Source organism: Arachis hypogaea, chromosome 12, assembly GCF_003086295.3.
Source record: "Arachis hypogaea cultivar Tifrunner chromosome 12, arahy.Tifrunner.gnm2.J5K5, whole genome shotgun sequence".
Lineage (NCBI taxonomy): Eukaryota > Viridiplantae > Streptophyta > Magnoliopsida > Fabales > Fabaceae > Arachis > Arachis hypogaea.
The window spans coordinates 84,646,686-84,666,891 of record NC_092047.1 but is presented as its reverse complement, the minus strand read 5'-3'; the positions used below and the strand labels follow the sequence as shown (position 1 = coordinate 84,666,891).

Sequence of the window (20,206 nt, the reverse complement as noted above, 5' to 3'; positions counted from 1 at the left end):
CTCAGTCTCAAGTTTTCACTTGACACCTACACGCCACAAGCACATGGTTAGGGACAGCTTGGTTTAGCCGCTTAGACCAGGATTTTATTCCTTTAGGCCCTCCTATCCACTGATGCTCAAAGCCTTGGGATCCTTTTTATTTCCCTTGCCTTTTGGTTTTAAGGGTTATTGGCTTTTTGCTCTTGCCTCTTGGTTTTAAGAGCTTTGGCTTTTTCTGCTTGCTTTTTCTTTTTCTTTCTATATTTTTTTTTCGCCTATTTTTTTTTTCTGCAAGCTTTGTTCTTTGCTGCTTTTTCTTGCTTCAAGAATCATTTTTATGATTTTTCAGATTATCAAATAACATGTCTCCTAGGCATCATTCTTTCAAGAGCCAACATATTTAACATTCTTAAACAACAACTTCAAAAGACATATGCACTGTTCAAGCATACATTCAGAAAACAAGAAGCATTGTCACCACATCAATATAATTAAACTAAGTTCAAGGATAAATTCGAAACTCATGTACTTCTTGTTCTTTTGAATTAAAACATTTTTCATTTAAGAGAGGTGATGGATTCATAGGACATTTATAACTTTAAGACATAGTTACTAACTACTAATGATCATATAATGAAGACACAAACACAGATAAGCACATAACATAGAAAACGAAAAACAGAAGAAATAAGAACAAGGAATGAATCCACCTTAGTAATGGTGGCGTTTCCTTCTTGAGGAACTAATGATGTCATTGAGCTCTTCTATGTCTCTTCCTTGTCTTTGTTGCTCCTCCTTCATTGCTTTTAGATCTTCTCTGATTTCATGAAGGATGATGGAGTGCTCTTGATGTTCCACCCTTAGTTGCTTCCAATAATTGTGTGGAAGAAAATGTATCCCCTGAGATATCTCAGGGATCTCTTGATTTGCAGTCAAATGTTCTACCACTGAGCTATAGACCCTTGATGGAAGCTTTTGTCTTCCCTTTCCTCTTTCTAGAGGTTTCTCTGGCCTTAGGTGCCATCAATGGTTATGGAAAAAACAAAAAAGCTATGCTTTTACCACACCAAACTTAGAATGTTGCTCGCCCTCGAGCAAAAGAAGAAAGAATAGAAGAAGAAGAGGATATGGAGGAGATGGATGGCTGTGTGTATTCGGCCATATGGGTGGGATTGGGTGGGGAAGAGATGTTGAATTTTTGAAGGTAAGGGGGTGTATGGGTGTGAGTGGTAAATGGAAGACAGAAGGGATGAGTGTTTATTGGGAATAGAGGATGATTGAGAAGAGAGAAGAGAGTGAGTGAAGGTAGGTGGGGATCCTGTGGGGTCCACAGATCTTGGGGTGTCAAGGCATTTACATCCCTGCACCAATTTAGGCATGCAAAATGCCCTTGCACACAACTCTGGGCGTTCAGCGCCAGGTTGGTGCCCATTTTGGGCGTTCAACGCCCCTTTGCTGCCATTTCTAGCGTTGAACGCCAGAACCATGCTTGTTCTGGGCGTTCAGCGCCAGGATGCTCCCATTCTGGGCGTTCAGCGCCAGAACTATGCTCTGTTCTGGCGTTTGAACGCCAGACAGATGCTCCTCCAGGGTGTGATTTTTCTTCTGCTGTTTTTGATTCTGTTTTTGATTTTTTTGTTTATTTTGTGACTCCACATGATCATGAACCTAAGAAAACATGAAAAACAATAAAAATAAGAATTAGATAAACATTGGGTTGCCTCCCAACAAGCGCTTCTTTAATGTCAATAGCTTGACAGTGGGCTCTCATGGAGCCTCACAGATGTGCAGAGCTTTGTTGAGACTCTCCAACACCAAACTTAGAGTTTGGATATGGGAGTTCAACACCAAACTTAGAGTTTGGTTGTGGCCTCCCAACACCAAACTTAGAGTTTGACTGTGGGGGCTCTGGTTGACTCTGCTTGGAGAGAAGCTTTTTCTGCTTCCTCTCCATGGTTGCAGAGGGAGATCCTTGAGTTTTAAACACAAGGGAGTTCTCATTCCATTGAAGGAATATTTCACCTCTGTCAACATCAATCACAGCTCTTGCTGTGGCCAGGAAAGGTCTTCCTAGGATGATGGATTCATCCTCTTTCTTTCCAGTATCCAGGACTATGAAATCAGCAGGGATGTAAAGGCCTTCAACCTTTACTAACACGTCCTCTACTTGTCCATAAGCCTGTTTTCTTGAACTGTCTGCCATCTCTAATGAGATTTTAGCAGCTTGCACCCCATAGATTCCCAGTTTCTCTATTACAGAGAGGGGCATGAGGTTTATTCCTGAACCAAGGTCACACAGAGCTTTAAAGATCATGGTGCCTATGGTACAGGGTATTATGAACTTTCCAGGATCCTGTCTCTTCTGAGGCAATATCAGTTGATCCAGATCACTTAGTTCATTGATGAACAAGGGAGGTTCAACTTCCCAAGTATCAATGCCAAATAATTTGGCATTCAGCTTTATGATTGCACCAAGAAACTTGGCAGTTTGCTCTTCAGTAACATCCTCATTCTCTTCAGAAGAGGAATACTCATCAGAGCTCATGAAGGGCATAAGGAGGTTCAATGGAATCTCTATGGTCTCCAGATGAGCCTCAGAGTCCTTTGGTTCCTCAGAGGGAAGCTCCTTATTGATCACTGGACGTCCCAGGAGGCCTTCCTCCTTGGGATTCACGTCCTCCACTCCTTCTTTGGGTTCGGCCATGGTGCTTATGTCAATGGCCTTGCACTCTCCTTTTGGATTCTCTTCTGTATTACTTGGGAGAGTACTAGGAGGGATTTCAGTGATCCTTTTACTCAGCTGGCCCACTTGTGCTTCCAGATTTCTAATGGAATACCTTGTTTCATTCATGAAACTTACAGTGGCCTTAGATAGATCAGAGACTAGATTTGCTAAATTAGAAGCATTTTGTTCAGAGTTCTCTGTCTGTTGCTGAGTTGATGATGGAAAAGGCTTGCTATTGCTAAACCTGTTTCTTCCACCATTATTAAAGCCTTGCTGGGGCTTTTGATCCTTCCATGAGAAATTTGGATGATTTCTCCATGTTGAGTTATAGGTGTTTCCATAAGGTTCACCTAAGTAATTTACCTCTGCTATTGCAGGGTTCTCAGGATCATAAGCTTCTTCTTCATGAGAAGCCTCTTGAGTACTGTTGGATGCAGCTTGCATTCCATGAAGACTCTGAGAAATCATATTGACTTGCTGAGTCAATATTTTATTCTGAGCCAATATGGCATTCAGAGTATCAACTTCAAGAACTCTCTTCTTCATAGGCGTCCCATTACTCACAGGATTCCTTTCAGAAGTGTACATGAACTGGTTATTAGCAACCATGTCAATGAGTTCTTGAGCTTCTGCAGGCGTTTTCTTTAGGTGAATGGATCCACCTGCAGAAGTATCCAATGACATCTTTGATAACTCAGATAAACCATCATAGAATATATCCAGGATGGTCCATTCTGAAAGCATGTCAGAAGGACACTTTTTGGTCAACTGTTTGTATCTTTCCCAAGCTTCATAGAGGGATTCACCTTCTTTCTGTCTGAAGGTTTGAACATCAGCTCTAAGCTTGCTCAGCTTTTGAGGAGGAAAGTACTTGGCTAAGAAAGCCGTGACCAGCTTATCCCAAGAGTTCAGGCTGTCTTTGGGTTGAGAATCCAACCATAATCTAGCTCTGTCTCTTACAGCAAAAGGAAAAAGCATGAGCCTGTAGACTTCAGGATCTACTCCATTAGTCTTAACAGTATCACATATCTACAAGAATTCAGTTAAGAACTGAAAAGGATCTTCAGATGGAAGTCCATGAAACTTGCAGTTCTGCTGCATCAGAGAAACTAATTGAGGTTTCAGCTCAAAGTTGTTTGCTCCAATGGCAGGAATGGAGATGCTTCTTCCATGTAAATTGGAATTAGGTGCAGTAAAGTCACCAAGCATTCTCCTTGCATTGTTGTTGGGTTCGGCTGCCATCTCCTTTACTTGTTCGAAATTTTCAATTAAGTTGTCTCTGGATTGTTGTAATTTAGCTTCTCTTAATTTTCTCTTCAGAGTCCTTTCAGGTTCTGGATCAGCTTCAACAAGAATGCCTTTTTCTCTGTCCCTGCTCATAAGAAAGAGGAGAGAAAAAGAAAAGAAGAGGAATCCTCTATGTCGCAGTAAAGAGGTTCCTTATTGTTAGTAGAAGAAGAGAAGAAGAAATTCGAACACAGATAGAGGAGGGGGTTCGAATTTGGTGATGATGTGAGGAAGAGATGTTAGTAGATGAATAAATAAATAAAATAAGATGAGAGAGAAGGAGGGAATTTTCGAAAATTAATTCTGAAAAGGAGTTAGTGATTTTTGAAAATAGTTTTTGAAAAATGTTAGTGATTTTCGAAAATTAAGATTTAAAAAAAAATAATTAATAAATTAAAAAGAAATTTTGAAAAAGGGGGAAGATATTTTCGAAAATGAGAGAGAGAGAGTTAGTTAGGTAATTTTGAAAAAGTTAAGAAACAAACAAAAAGTTAGTTAGTTAGTTGAAACAAATTTTTAAAAGATAAGAGGTTAGGAAGTTAGAAAAGATATTTTGAAATCAAATTTTTGAAAAAGATAAGAAGATATTTTTGAAAAGATATGATAGAAATTAGTTTTGAAAAAGATTTGATTTTTAAAATCACAATTAATGACTTGATTCACAAGAAATCACAAGATATGATTCTAGAACTTAAAGTTTGAATCTTTCTTAACAAGCAAGTAACAAACTTCAAATTTTTGAATCAAGACATTAATTGTTATTGTTATTTTCGAAAATTTGGTATAAAAATAAGAAAAAGATTTTTGAAATTTTCTTAAATAACTAAGAATTTTGAAAAAGATTTGATTTCTGAAAAAGATTTTGAAAAAGATAAGATTTTCAAATTGAAAATTTGATTTGACTCATGAGAAACAACTTGATTTTAAAAATTTTTGAAAAAGTCAACTCAAATTTTCGAATTTGATGAGAGAAAAAGGGAAAGATATTTTTTTTGATTTTTTGAATTTTTATGAAAACATGAAAATTATGCAATGCATGAAATTTTTAGATCAAAACAATGAATGCATGCAAGAATGCTATGAATGTCAAGATGAACACCAAGAACACTATGAATGTCAAGATGAACACCAAGAACATATTTTTGAAAAAAATTTTTAATGCAAAGAAAACATGCAAGACACCAAACTTAGAATTCTTTAATGCTTAGACACTAAGAATTCAAGAATGCATATGAAAAACACTAAACAACACAAAACAAAAACTCATCAAGATCAAACAAGAAGACTTACCAAGAACAACTTGAAGATCATGAAGAACACTATGAATGCATGAATTTTCGAAAAAAAATTCAAGATGCACATGCAATTGACACCAAACTTATGACATGACTCATGACTCAAACAAGAAACAGAAAAATATTTTTGATTTTTATGATTTTCTAATTTTTTTGGATTTTTGTATAATTTTTTGAAAACATTTGGGAAAAAGGAAGTAATGAATTCATAGTTCTCAATCAAAATCCTGGGAATTAGACATGGCTTCATGGCCAGTCAAGCTAAAACCTGTTATATGAAACACTAGAATTCATTCTTAAAATTTTTTGAAGAAAAATATATTTTTGAAAACACAATTTTTTTTTTCGAAAAATTTTTGAAAACAAAACAAAAAGAAAATGACCTAATCTGAGCAACAAGATGAACCGTCAGTTGTCCAAACTCAAACAATCCCCGGCAACGGCGCCAAAAACTTGATGCACGAAATTGTGATCTCCAGGCTCGAACAAATCCTGGTAATGGCTCCAAAGCTTGGTGCTCTGATCTTAATTCATAATTGTCACAACTTCGATACAACTAACCAGCAAGTGCACTGGGTCGTCCAAGTAATACCTTACGTGAGTAAGGGTCGAATCCCACGGAGATTGTTGGTATGAAGCAAGCTATGGTCACCTTGTAAATCTCAGTCAGGCAGATATAAAGTGATGAAGATGTTTTCGAATAATAAATAATAGAATAGGGATAGAGATACTTATGTAAATCATTGGTAGAAATTTCAGATAAGCGAATGGAGATGCTTTTCGTTCCTCTGAACCTCTGCTTTCCTGCTATCTTCATCCAATCAGTCTCATTCCTTTCCATGGCTGGCTTTATGTGATACATCACCACTGTCAATGGCTACTTTCGGTCATCTCTCGGGAAAATGATCCAATGCCCTGTCACGGCATGGCTAATCGTCTGGAGGCATCACCCTTGTCAATGGCTTCATCTTATCCTCTCAGTGAATAATATGCTCACGCACCCTGTCACGGCACGGCTATTCATCTGTCGGTTCTCGATCATGCTGGAATAGGATTTACTATCCTTTTGCGTCTGTCACTAACGCCCTGCAATCGCGAGTTAGGAGCTCGTCACAGTCATTCAATCATTGAATCCTACTCGGAATACCACAGACAAGGTTTAGACTTTCCGGATTCTCTTGAATGCCGCCATCATTCTAGCTTACGCCACGAAGATTCTGGTTAGGAGATCTAAGAGATATTCATTCTAGCTTATTTCATGTAGAACAGAAGTGTTTGTCAGGCACGCGTTCATAAGGGAGAAGGATGATGAGCGTCACACATAATCATCACCTTCATCACGTTCTTGGGTGCAAATGGATATCTTAGAAGCGAAATAAGATGAATTGAATAGAAAACAGAAGTACTTTGCATTAATCTTTGAGGAACAGCAGAGCTCCACACCTTAATCTATGGAGTGTAGAAACTCTACCGTTGAAAATACATAAGTGAAAGGTCCAGGCATGGCCGAGATGGCCAGCCCCCAAAACGTGATCAAAGGATCATAAGGTAATCCCAAGATGCCTAATACAATAGTAAGAGGTCCTATTTATAATAAACTAGCTACTAGGGTTTACATGAGTAAGTATTTGATGTATAAATCCACTTCCGGGGCCCACTTGGTGTGTGTTTGGGCTGAGCTTAAGTGTTGCACGTGCAGAGGCCATTTGTGGAGTTGAACGCCAGTTTTTGTGCCAGTTTGGGCGTTCAACTCTGGTTTTGGATCCTTTTCTGGCGCTGGACGCCAGATTTGGGTAGAAAGCTGGCGTTGAACGCCCGTTTACGTCGTCTATTCTTGGCCAAAGTATGGACTATTATATATTGCTGGAAAGCCCTGGATGTCTACTTTCCAACACAATTGGAAGCGCGCCATTTCGAGTTCTGTAGCTCCAGAAAATCCACTTTGAGTGCAGGGAGGTCAGAATCCAACAACATCAGCAGTCCTTTTTCAACCTCTGAATCTGATTTCTGCTCAAGTCCCTCAATTTCAGCCAGAAAATACCTGAAATCACAGAAAAACACACAAACTCATAGTAAAGTCCAGAAATGTGAATTTAACACAAAATCTATTAAAAACATCCCTAAAAGTAACTAGATCCTACTAAAAACATACTAAAAACAATGTCAAAAAGCGTATAAATTATCCGCTCATCAGCTTCCATCACCATCCCACTCCCATCAACCTCCCTCACGAGGAGCATAACTTTCAAGTCCTCATCCAAGAACAGCGGGAATTTAAAAAAAAAACAAGATGATTGCATGGCAACTCTTGTCGAAGTCTTGTCCCGTCTGACACCTTCTCATTCCATCCCTAACAACCTTGCTCCTCCACAACTTAGGACGCCTAGTGATCCCCACTTGCCGCCTTCATCAACTCTAAAGTTTAGCATTGATGCTATAACCCCACAAGGAGGCAAGCCACTCGAAGAGATAAACTTTCAACCCACTCTACCTATGGAGAAATCCATTGATGCGGGTGAGAACCTTGTTGAGAGTGGAAGAGAGGATAAACTCAAGATAGGCAACCACCGTGAGACCAAAAAAGGTCTCATTGATGAAGAAAGCTCAAAAGAGGGAGAACTTGAGGATGAAGAATATGAAATTACTTCACAAGTTTTCCATGACCTAGAGGGTAAGCTACCACTCCAAGAAGCAAGGGAAGATTTGAAACCGCTTCCACCCCATGTTAAATATGCATTCCTTGACAAGGAACACAAATTCCCGGTGATAGTGGCAAACGATCTTTCCAATCAAGAGGAGCAACAACTCCTTGAGGTTATCCGGAAGTATAAGAAAGCGATCAGATGGAGCCTAAGTGACATTGTGGGAATAAGCCCTCAAGTGTGCCTTCATCAAATTTTCTTGGAGGAAGGTGCTAAACCGGTCCGGCAACCGCAAAGATGGCTAAACCTCACAATCCTTGATGTAGTCAAGAAGGAAGTAACTCGCCTCTTAGAAGCGGACATCATCTACCCATTTCAGACAGTGAGTGGGTAAGTCCAATCCAAGTAGTGCCGAAGAAATCCGGAGTAACCATGGTGAAAACAGAAAGTGGAGAGCTCGTTGCAACCCGGATTCAAAATACTTGGTGAGTGTGCATACATTACCGCCAGCTGAATCAAGCAACACGGAAGGACCATTACCCATTGCCGTTCATAGACCAAATGTTGGATCACTTGACAGGTAAATCTCATTATTGCTTTTTAGATGGATATACGGGGTACTTCCAGATTTATATAGCTCCTGAGGATCAGGAGAAAACCACTTTTACTTGCCCCTTTGGACCGTTTGCGTATAAGAGAATGCTGTTTGACTTATGCAATGCACCGGCAACGTTCCAAAGGTGCATGACAAGTGTTTTCTCAGATCTTTTGGAGAATTGCATGGAAATTTTTATGGACGATTTTAGTGTTTATGGTAGCTCCTTTGATGCTTGTTTAGGGAACTTAGCTCGGGTACTAGAACGATGCACCAATACTAACCTTGTATTGAACTTTGAAAAATGCCACTTTATGGTGAAACAGGGTATAGTGTTAGGTCATGTTGTATCTAAAGACGGAATTTTTGTAGACCCGGCTGAGATCGATGTCATTTCGAGTTTACCTTACCCCTCCTCGGTGAGGGAGATTCGTTCCTTTCTTGGCCACACAGGTTTTTACCGCCAGTTCATCAAGAATTTTAGCCAAGTCACCTTACCCCTTTCCCGCTTACTTCAAAAGGATGTGGACTTCAATTTTGATGAGGATTGCAAAAAGGCTTTTGAAACTTTGAAGGAAGCATTGATCACAGCTCCTAGTGTGCGAGGCCCAAATTGGGATCAACCTTTCGAGATCATGTGCGATGCCTCAAATCACGCCGTAGGTGCCGCGCTAGCACAGCGCGATGGTAAAGCTCCTTACACTATAGCCTATGCTTCAAAGACCTTAGATTCGGCCCAGTCGAATTACACCACTACCGAAAAAGAGCTCTTAGCTATTGTTTTTGCGCTAGATAAGTTTCGACCCTATTTGCTAGGCTCTAAGGTAGTGGTGTATTCGGACTATGCCACCTTGAAATATTTGCTAAAGAAGAAAGTGTCAAAGCCTAGGCTCATTAGGTGGATATTACTCTTGCAAGAATTCGACTTGGAGATCAAAGATAAAAGTGGGTACCAAAATTTGGTAGCGGACCATCTGAGTCGGCTTGAACATTTAGCTTTGGATCCCACTCCTATCAATGACTTATTTTCCTTCGATACCTTGCAAGCAATAACCCAAAGTACACCTTGGTTTTCCTCGATTGCTAATTACTTGGTCGCTCGCGTTTTTTCCCCACAATTTTCAAAGCATCAAAAAGAAAAATTGAGAAGCGATGCTAAGTATTATCTTTGGGATGATCCACATCTGTGGAGGTGTGAGGCTGACCAAGTGATTAGAAAGTGTGTGCCTGAATCTGAGTTTCAATCTATCCTTCAATTTGCCACTCATCTGAGAGTGGGGGTCATTTCGGCCCATAGAGAATAGCAAGGAAGGTTCTAGACTGCGAATTCTGGTGGCCTACTTTATTTAGGGATACCAGCCAATTTTGCAAATCCTGTCATCAATGCCAGAAATATGAAAATACCTCATAGAGGGATGAAATGCCCCAATAGCCGATGATTTTTTGTGAGATTTTTTATGTTTGGGGCATAGATTTTATGGGGCCATTTTTGAATTACAATGGGTTTGTTTATATCTTGTTAGCAGTGGATTATGTCTCAAAATGGGTGGAAGCAATTCCTACCCGTTGTGATGACGCCAATACCGTTGCTTCACTCTTGAGAAATAACATTATTTGTAGATTTGGATCACCACGAGCAATCGTGAGCGACCAAGGAACCCATTTTTGCAACAGGAAAATTGAGGCGTTGATGAGAAAGTACGGGGTCATCCACAAAGTCTCCACAGCCCATCATCCTAAAACCAATGGGCAAGCAGAAGTGTCCAACAGGGAGATCAAGAGGATCTTGGAGAAAGTGGTTAACCCACAACGAAAGGATTGGAGTTCCAGATTGGGAGATGCACTATGGGCATATAGGACCGCTTACAAAACCCCAATCGGAATGAGTCCCTTTCGTATTGTTTTTGGGAAGCCTTGTCATCTTCCTGTTGAAATCCAACATAGAGCCTATTGGGCGGTGAAGAATTGCAATCCAGATTTAAAGGGAGCAGGGATGGAACGTAAGCTCCAATTGGAGGAATTAGAGTGTCTTAGGCTAGAAGCATACGAGAATGCTCAGTTTTACAAGGAGAAAGCCAAGACATTCCATGACCAAAATATTAGGAGGAAGTGTTTTAAGATAGGTGATGAAGTACTTGTGTACAATTCGAGGTTGCGATTGATCCCCGGGAAGTTGAGATCTAGATGGGATGGTCCATTCAAGGTGGTGGATGTCAAGCCTTATGGAGTGGTGGAAGTGATTCACCCTATCAATGGGATCAAGTTTAAAATCAATGGTCATAGGGTGAAACTCTATCACACTCAACCCAAGAATGCCAAGAAGTTGGAGATTTTCCTCCTTGGAGAAGTTTCGAGTGACCAATGAAGCCATGCAAGGTCCAACTAAGGACTTTAAATCAAAGTGCTTGGTGGGAGACACCCCACCATGGTAACATTGTTCTAACTTTATATCTTGTTTATAGCTTTTTGAATTAGTTGCTTTCTTGTGGTATGATGATTGGCTTAGTTTTGATTTGGTATTTTTGAATTGAATAAGTTGAATTGCTTGTGGATCATGAATTTATGCTTGTTTGTATGATTTGGGGTTGGTATGTTGCTATGCTATAGGAGGGAACCTTAGTTTTGAAAAGAATTTTTTTTTTGTGAAACAGGGCACCTATGCGTGCGCACAAAATTGCATTTTCCACCATCTGTGCGAGCGCACACCTCTGTGCGCCTGCACACTTGTTGCAGCATCCTCTGATCGCAGCGCCAGCACTACCTGTGTGTGGGCGCTGCCCTGTTTTCTGAGTCCTGTGCATGCGCACCCCTCTGTGCATACGCACGTATTCCCCTCATCGCGCTTCTTGTGCGGCCGCACAGACGTGTGCGTCCGCACACCAATTGACAACCCCTCTGGTGGGAGTGTCATCATGAGTTGTGCCCGTGAACAACCTCCCCCCATCTTTGTCCTTGTGTGTGCGCACGGACCTGTATGCGCACGCACGAATGAGTCTATACCTCAAGCAATTCCTTTTAAAAAAAAAGAGCGAGAGAAGTTTTCAGTGCGAGCGCACGCCCTTGTGCGCCCGCACGCGTCGTTGCAACCCCTCTGGTGGGAGCAACCGCACGCTCTGGGCGCCTGCATCCCCCTCCTTTTCGCGTTTTGTGCGTACGCACCAGTTTACGCGTACACACACACCCCTCTATCTTGCGACCTCTGTACGCGCGCTCCCTGCTATGCGTCTGCACACTCTTATACAACCTCTCTGGTCGCAGCGATCGCATGCTATGTGTGTTCGCAGGTCCTCTAATTTTTGCTTTTTGTGCATCCGCACAGGCCTCTGTGCGCGCGCACACATGACTCGTTTTGGGTGTTAACAGGGCAACCTGCCCTGTTGAGTAGCAGTTTCATTTTCTTCTTCTTCTCACTGCTATTACTCTCTTTCAACCTCTGCCCAGTTCCAGGCGACCCTGCCACCGGCCACCGCCGCCGTCAAGCCGCCACCACCTCTCTCTCTCATACCCTCTCTCTCTTACTTCTCTTTTTTTTCTTTCATTTTTTCCTTTCTCTTTTCTCTCTTCACCACCAGTGAGTTTTTTTTCTCCTCCGGCGTTTTTTCGGCGAACCTAACCGCTGTAAGTCACAGTGGCTATAAGACGTGCCATTGTTTCTTCCTCATTTCTCGCTTGTTTCAACCTTCAATTTTCAGGTTCTTATTTTTCTTTTTCTTTTTTGTTAATTTTTGCAATTATTTTGATTTTCTTTTCATATTTCTTAGATTAACTTTATTGCTTTCTCTGTTCTTTTGTGTATTGCAAGTGTTGATATTTGATTATGGGTTGATTATGATTGAATTTGAGCATTAATTGTGATAAGCTTGAACATTGCATACCACATGTTTGATGAAATGCCTCTATGAACACTTTGTTTGATTCATATGACATGGCCATCATATGTGTTCAATTTATCTCTTATTAGGTATATTGTATGAATTGTACAACTTTAATTATGACTTTTGATGGTAGTTAAGTGAATTCACCAATACATTTCCTTGTTTGTTGATGTGTGATTTTTGTTACAAATGCATTGTGTTGTGTGAAACTCAATTGTCATTGTTCATCTCGGAATTTGCATTTGGTAATCACTTTACAAATGTTCAACTTTAGATGATGTCTTGATCAAACATCTTTTGGCCTCAACTTAAGAACATTGCACATGTGGTTACCACTTCTTGAGGATGAGCAATTGACACTTCACTTTGAGTGAATGATTATTGTTGTTGTATACCCTTTTGCTGATGAAATTTCTTGCCAACATCAATAACCATTACATTCAAAGCGTGTTAATGAATCAATTGGTGCGAGCTTGAAGTTGCTTTTATGTCCATGCTTTAGTCTTGCAATTTAAGCACTTATTTGAGAAGCAGTGAGCTTTGACCGATAAACAGTGTGGTTGCTGTGGTATCCGGCCGGTGTGTGTGTTCCAACTGCGCGCATCATTGGAATATACACAATGTGCTTTTGTAAATCACACTATTTTAAAAGCTTCTTTTAACCTTGTTAGTGCTTCCTCAGTGATTTTATTTATTGTTGCCCTATGATCTCAAAAATCTTTTATTTTATTTTTAGGATGCGAAAGAAGGGTAAGGCACCGGTTACTTCACCGGATGTGCAAACTACCGCTCGCTCCCCTGATATTTGGTGGAATCGCCAAGGTGATAAACCGAGTACCTTGGTTAACCGAAGAGCCGACTCTCAATATGAGGCTATTGAGAAGCGCACAATTCATTGGGAGCAGACATTGAAGGTTCCAAGCCAGTACAAGGCGAATATTCATCAAAGGATTGCCTCGCTTCATTGGGAATTTCTCGAGCAAGAACCCGTTGAAGTCAATGAGACTATGGTGCGAGAATTCTATGCGAACTACCAAGCTTGGGAACCGAAGTCAGTATTCCTCTGGGGAAGGATGTTAGATACGTCCAATCAAGCCCTAGAAGCTATTCTGAGCATCCTCCACATTCCGCTTGAGAAAGATGATTATTTCAAGATAAAAATAGATGTATTCAAAGGAAGAATATCTCTGGCTCCTATTCTTAAGAGAATAGGCCGTCCTGGTGCATCTTGGGAGTATAGCAAAAGGAGAAATTCTGTTTCCACTAGTATTGCATACTCTTATTTGAATGCCGAAGCTCGTATATGGCATCAGATTGTGGCGGACTACATCATCTCGAGCACCCACACTACCCATGTCAGATTTAGAACTGCTTTGCTACTTTGGGCTATTATGGAAGGGAAGCATATAGCCATTATACCTTTGTTGCGCAAATCGATTTGGAAATTAGTTGAGAAGAAAAATATCAACATTCCATTTCCGTCGATAGTGATGCGCTTAGCAAACGCAGCGAGGGTAGAGAGGCAACCAATGGATATCATGTTCGAGTTTCCAAGAGGCAACAAGTTCATTTCCGAGGGGAAAATTGGATGGATCATCAAAGAAGACACCCTCGAAGAGGAAGGCATCGGTAGCACCACCATCAAGTCTACCAACCTCATCGACTCCTTTACCGGTTCTCTGGTCTCTTCCGGATTTATTCCGAGACATCTTGCATGATATCCACAACTTGGAGCAATTGGAGCAGAAACGTCTCGAGTGGATAGCGGCGAAGCTAGAAGGAAGAGACCCCGGCCCAACTCCTGAGGCTTCATCCGAGCTAGTTGGGGAGGAACATGTGAAGGTGACCAACCCATTCCGATACCATCAGCTGAAACTGGCCCCGAAATTCTCATTCTCTCAGATCCTAAGCAAGCACGGAGGATCGTGTACGAACTAAGTGTGGGGGAGGATCGATGACTTCGTGGGGGTAAAAAAAATTTCTTTTCTCAAAACACTTTGCAATACTCTTTTAGTTCTTTTTACTCAATTTTAGTAGCTTTATCTTTATTGCATCTTAGTTGGTTTGTCTGTATATATTCCTTTAGTGTTCATAGTTATATGGTAGTTAATGTTTGCATGTTGCATGATAGAATGAATAAGTTTGGTGAAACATCAAGAAATTTTCATGAAATCTTTCTTAGGGCATACCATCGGTTGAATTGAAGAAAAATTTTGTGTCTTCCAACTTGCTTGAAAAAAGAGCTAGAACAACATACCTTGTAAGATTTGCGCTTTGATAGATGGTTGCAATTTTCAACCATAATATTTGTTCTGGTGTGATTTTACTCCTTTTTTATTGTAATCATTGATTTGCATGATTCTTTATATCCTGTATTTGTTGTTTGGACGCATTTAGCATGATTGAGGCCATTTTTGATGTTGAACTCACCAACCTATATGGCCAACCCTTGTACTCACCATTGTGAACCCCTGTTGAGCCTGTAATTCCCTTTTGTTCTGATTTTAGTACATCATTTCCCCTTAAGCAAAAAACTATTGATGTCCTTGAATTACTCTTTGATTAGCTTGGGTGGATTAGTGTGTACATTCTAAGTGTGGGGGGAATTGTTGGGAAGCATTGCTGATAGAGGCATGGAATTTATTGTGAAAAATTGGAAATTGGAAAATACTCATGTGTTCTTTGTTTTAGGTCATATGCATCTCTTGTGCTAACAAAGACAAGAATTAAAAAAAAAACCTGTTCATAATAGAATGTGAAATAAAAAGTTGAAATAAAGGATGCATATGTTCATGTTTTGAAAAAGAAAGTGCATGGGTAAGGTGAGATAGGAGAAAATTTGGGTAGCTAGGTTGTATTGTTATGAGTATATAGGTGATATAGGATTAGGTGGACACTTAAGCTAATCAAAGAACTAATTTCTTAAGTCCACTTAACCATATTTATCCTACCTAAACCCTGGTCCCATTACAACCCTCCAAAGACCTCATGATATTTGTCTTTCATGCATCAAATACTAGTTGATTGTTAGATGAAGTGCAAATATTTGAAAAGTATGATAAAAGGAGAATCGAGTGATTAAGCCCTAAACACTGAGCGAATTGAGTGAATACACATTCGGTGAGGGGGGTTCGATCGCTCAATTCTATGTTCTTGCATCTCATGTTGTATCTTCTTGCAAGTTGTTTGTTCATTAGTTTTGAAAAGCTCAATTCAATTCTTTGGACATTGGTTTTAGTGCATAAACTCTTTGCATTTGCTCCAAAGTCTTCTTGTGATAGATTGGAATTTCACGGTTTGTCTTACCAACTCTTTGCATAGTACATATTGATAGTAACCTTTAGGATAGTTGCATGCATTTAGGTAGTACATAGAATGAATCGTTTTCCTTTTATCTATCTCCTTTGAGTGTGTTTAGCATGAGGACATGCTAGTGTTTAAGTGTGGGGGAATTGATGAATCCATATTTGATGATGATTTTTGGTTGAAATTGAATGGATTTCATCATATAAACTTGCACTTATTCCACTAAATAGCACGCAGTTGAACTTTCCTCCTAATTTGTGCTTGATTATGAAAACATGCTCTTTTGTACCTAATTTGATTCATTTTATTCCATTTACCTTCTATTCGATGCCTTGATGTTATTTGTAAGTGATTTCAGAGGTATAAGGTAGGAATGGCTTGGAGAGAATGGAAGAAGAGCATTCAAATTGGATGAAGCATGAAGAATCAAAGGAGAACAGCTCAGCCTAGTGTGCGTACGCACAGACCTGCATGCGTACGCACAGCCATCAAATTAGAGCCACGCGTGCGCGTCAGCCGCATCGTGTGCGTCGCGCATCCATTCAAGCATCGCCTAGTGTGCGTGCGCACAACCTCCTGTGCGTACGCACGGGTAGAGATTTTTGGCAGAGTGTGCCTGCGCACACGTCTGTGCGTCTGCACAGGTGGCCGCATATGCCTTCATTAAAATCTCACGTGACCCATGATTTTGGTGGTTTGGAGGCCCGTTTCTGAAGTCATTTAGCTCATAAGAAAGGAAAAATGAAGGGGAGACCATAGGATAACATTAGGGTAGCTTAGGAGTAGTAGTAGATAGCTTTAGTATAGTTTTTCTTTAAGTTTTTCATCATCTCTACTAGGGTTTATACTAGGATTTTTACATTCAAGTGCCATTTCCATTTTGATCTTGGATTTTGCTAATTTTCATTGTAAGTATCTCTTTGTTACTACTCTTTATAGTTAAATTGTTCTTACTCTTTCTTATAATTCAAGTTATAGTTTAATTTTACTTCTCTTTTGCAATTTCTATTTCTTGTTGATGAATTTGATGATTGATGATTATTACATGCTTTCTTGAGTCTTTATTGTTGATTGAGATCATTTGCTGCTTTTGGTTTCAAGCTTTTCCTCATTTTTTCCATGATTAAGGTTTTTACCCACTAAGTGTTTGACAAAATGTCAATTATGATTTTGGGCTAGTTTTCTATCTCTTGGCTTGGGAAAAGTGAGCAATTGGGTTCTTAGAGTTGGAATGTCCAACATTTAGTGTTAATTCTTGGATTGTTAATTATTCTTGTTCCCACTAACGCTATGTTGTTGCTAAGGCAATTAGCAAGCAATTTAGGATTTGTGGGTTAAGAACACTTATGCTCATTTAACTTACTCTCCGATGTGAGGGTTAATCAAGTGAGATTGATCCATTCTAGTTGTCATAGTTGTGGTTCCAAAGAGGAAAGGACCCTTAGCTCACTCCAAGCCAAGATACATTTTATGCTTCAATTCTTTCATACACATTTACATTAATTCCTTTTACACTTTACTTGTCTATATTGCATAGTTACTTCGTTAATTCCTTTATTAGTTCATTTATTACAATTTTGCATGTTCTTTTATTGCTTTATATGTTTATCCCTTTATTAAAAATCCCTTGATCCTCACAACCAAGATTGCACACTCATTGGTCTCAAGTGTCCTTGGGAGACGACTCGGAAATTGAAACTCCCGGAATTGAATTGGTTTTAAATTGTGACATTGTTTTGAATTCAAACTTTGACTGTGAGCATTATCTGTTGGCTTGGACTATACTTGCAACGGAACTCAATTTGTGAAAAATTCTAAGCCGACGGTTTGCACTACGTCAGTAGGCCAAATATATGTGCGACATCTTCTAGTGTCACAGTAACCTCACCCACCGGCAATACAAAGGTGTGAGTTGCTGGCCTCCACCTTTCCACCAGAGCAGCTAATAAGGGATAAAATCCTCTTATCACCCCAATCCTAGAAACGTGGTAGATCCCGTCGAGCGTAAGTGATTTTCGACCATCGGGTTCCACGTTTGTAGTGAATCCAGTTTACGAACCATCAAATTTCTATTACGCTGGTTCCACAAAAATATATTTATTAGTTTAAATAAATAATAATTCTTACAAATAATAAATCAACATCAATATAAATATTGTTATAAATATTCATATTTTTATTATAATATTTATTTATTAAAATATTTAACAAATATTACCATATTTGTTTAAAAAAATTATTTATTCATTTATTAATATTCAAATTGTTTATTAAACTCACAGAAAAATAATTTCATTCTAAAAAAAATAATAAAAAATATTATATATTAACATTTATTTCTTTAAATATTATAAACAGATATTTATACTTACACTTCTTTTTTTAAATAAATAAATATAAATGATTGATTTTTTTCTCGAAATCAAAATATTTATTTTTTTAATATTTAATAACAATATATTTTATAAATATTTATTATAATATTTATTTATTAAAATTTTGAAAATACATGTTTGACATGTATATTTATTTTCAAAAAATCCAAATATTTATTTATTCATTAGTATATTTATAACAAAAATTATAAAATATATATTCGATCATAGTGTTTTTATAGCAGAAAATTAATCCAATTATAACAAAAAAATGATATATTTACATTTATATAAAATAAAATATAATATAATTATATTTTACAAATAAAAATTTTATTCTAAAATATTCATAAAATATAAAAAACAATAATCCTACTATATTTTTATATATTGAATAACAAAAATTAAAAAAAATTAAATACATAAAAGAATATAATTTATCAACTTACATAAACTGGATGATCCAAATAATTTATAATATGTTACTTGAGTGTCGTATAATTACGTACCATTTTTTAAATAAATACAAACTAATATTTTTTTCTCTATTTTTTTTAGCACCCTTCTTCTTTCTTTTCTCGCAATCCTTCTTCTCTCTAACATACACTAACAGTAACCCTTCTCTCTAATATACACTACCACTAACACACTCTAATGCATGTATTAGAGGCGAGAGTCTCTTTTTATAGAGCCCAAGAGTAACGTTTGCTGCTTACCGAGTGGAGGAGCTGTCCCCTGCATGCAGACAGCCTCTAACACGCCCACCCCGTGTTGCTGAAGCACATTGGGAAGGCGCGAAACTCTACAAAGCCTGCTTGATTCGCAGGCAACACGCCTCCCGCGTGTTAGGGAGCTGCATGCGTGCCGTGTCACCACGTCCACAACGTGTTGCTGGGGTGCTGACACGCTTCTGACGGATAGCGGTACCACGTCCCTTACGTGTTGACCGTGACATCCATATACCAGCAAAACACTTCACTCCCCAATATTCAGCCAAAACATTAGTACATCTTCCATATAAAAAATAATTTCTGACTCTGTGACTGTACTTAATTATTTTCTTTCACTTTTATTACTGATTTCCTTTCAGTCCCCAAATGCATTGGGTTTATTTCGCAATTCATTTTTTTTTGGCATGCCCATGCAAGACACAGGTACATGCACCAGTAACATATGATTTTTGAGAGATGAAGGAAAAAACTTTATAGAAAATACAAATCACTTTGCAGTCTTACGAAACATTGGGTAAACCAATAAGGTAATAAAATTTAATTTATTTATATAAATAAAAAATCTGTACAATTTGACGTATTTCATTTTATAATTGGTAAAGTGAAAAAAAATTCGCAAAAAATGACAGGGTCATTGAGCAAATAAGGATCCAAGGAGGACCTCCATGCAAATTGCATTAACCTACCTACGAAACCAACAAATCAAAAAGAGTAAACTACCATTTCTACCCACAAAAGTTTTAAACGCTGATAAATTTATCAACAAAAAAAATTACCATTTATACCCATGAAAGATGGATTATATATGGCAAAATTATCCAAACGTTGAAAAATAACCTAAAAATCCCAAATTACCATTTTCCCAACCCTAATTTCAATACCCCTCTTAGCAAATTTCAACCCTCTCTTTATTCTTTTCATCAATTTTACCACCTCCAAAACCAACACCATCATCACTACCACCGTCAGCCTGTCACTAACCGTCAGCCTCATCTTCCTCATTCTCCACTGTCACAGCCATAAACAACAACAACTTTACTCTAACTTTTAATTTTACTTCTCATCATCACTTCTTCAATCCCAAATCCTATCAACACTCTATTACCGCCATTACCATCATCACCCTTCCTCCATTACTTTCAATACAATGTGAGAAGGAGAAGCACCTTTGGATGCTAAAAATTGAAACTTTGGCAAGATAGCTTTGGTGGGGTCGCATGTGAGTAACACAGGAATCTTGCACATGATGGTGGTGATTTGGGAGAGTGAGAAACCGTGGGCTTTGAAGAAGAGATGACGAAATCTGGCTTGATGGGAGTGTCCAAGAGAACGCACTTGTGTGCTCTGAGAGCGTTTTCATGGAAGAAACCGCACTTAGTGGTGAGGTAGGAGATAG

General features: G+C 38.8%; 1 non-coding gene across 1 annotated transcript; it reads left to right on the top strand.

The window, feature by feature from the left end:
- Positions 1 to 3,442: 3,442 nt before the first annotated feature.
- On the top strand, positions 3,443 to 3,550 carry LOC112730982 (small nucleolar RNA R71). The gene has a single exon (XR_003166779.1). It is a non-coding gene; the product is annotated as a small nucleolar RNA R71 (small nucleolar RNA).
- The last annotated feature ends 16,656 nt before the right edge of the window (positions 3,551 to 20,206 follow it).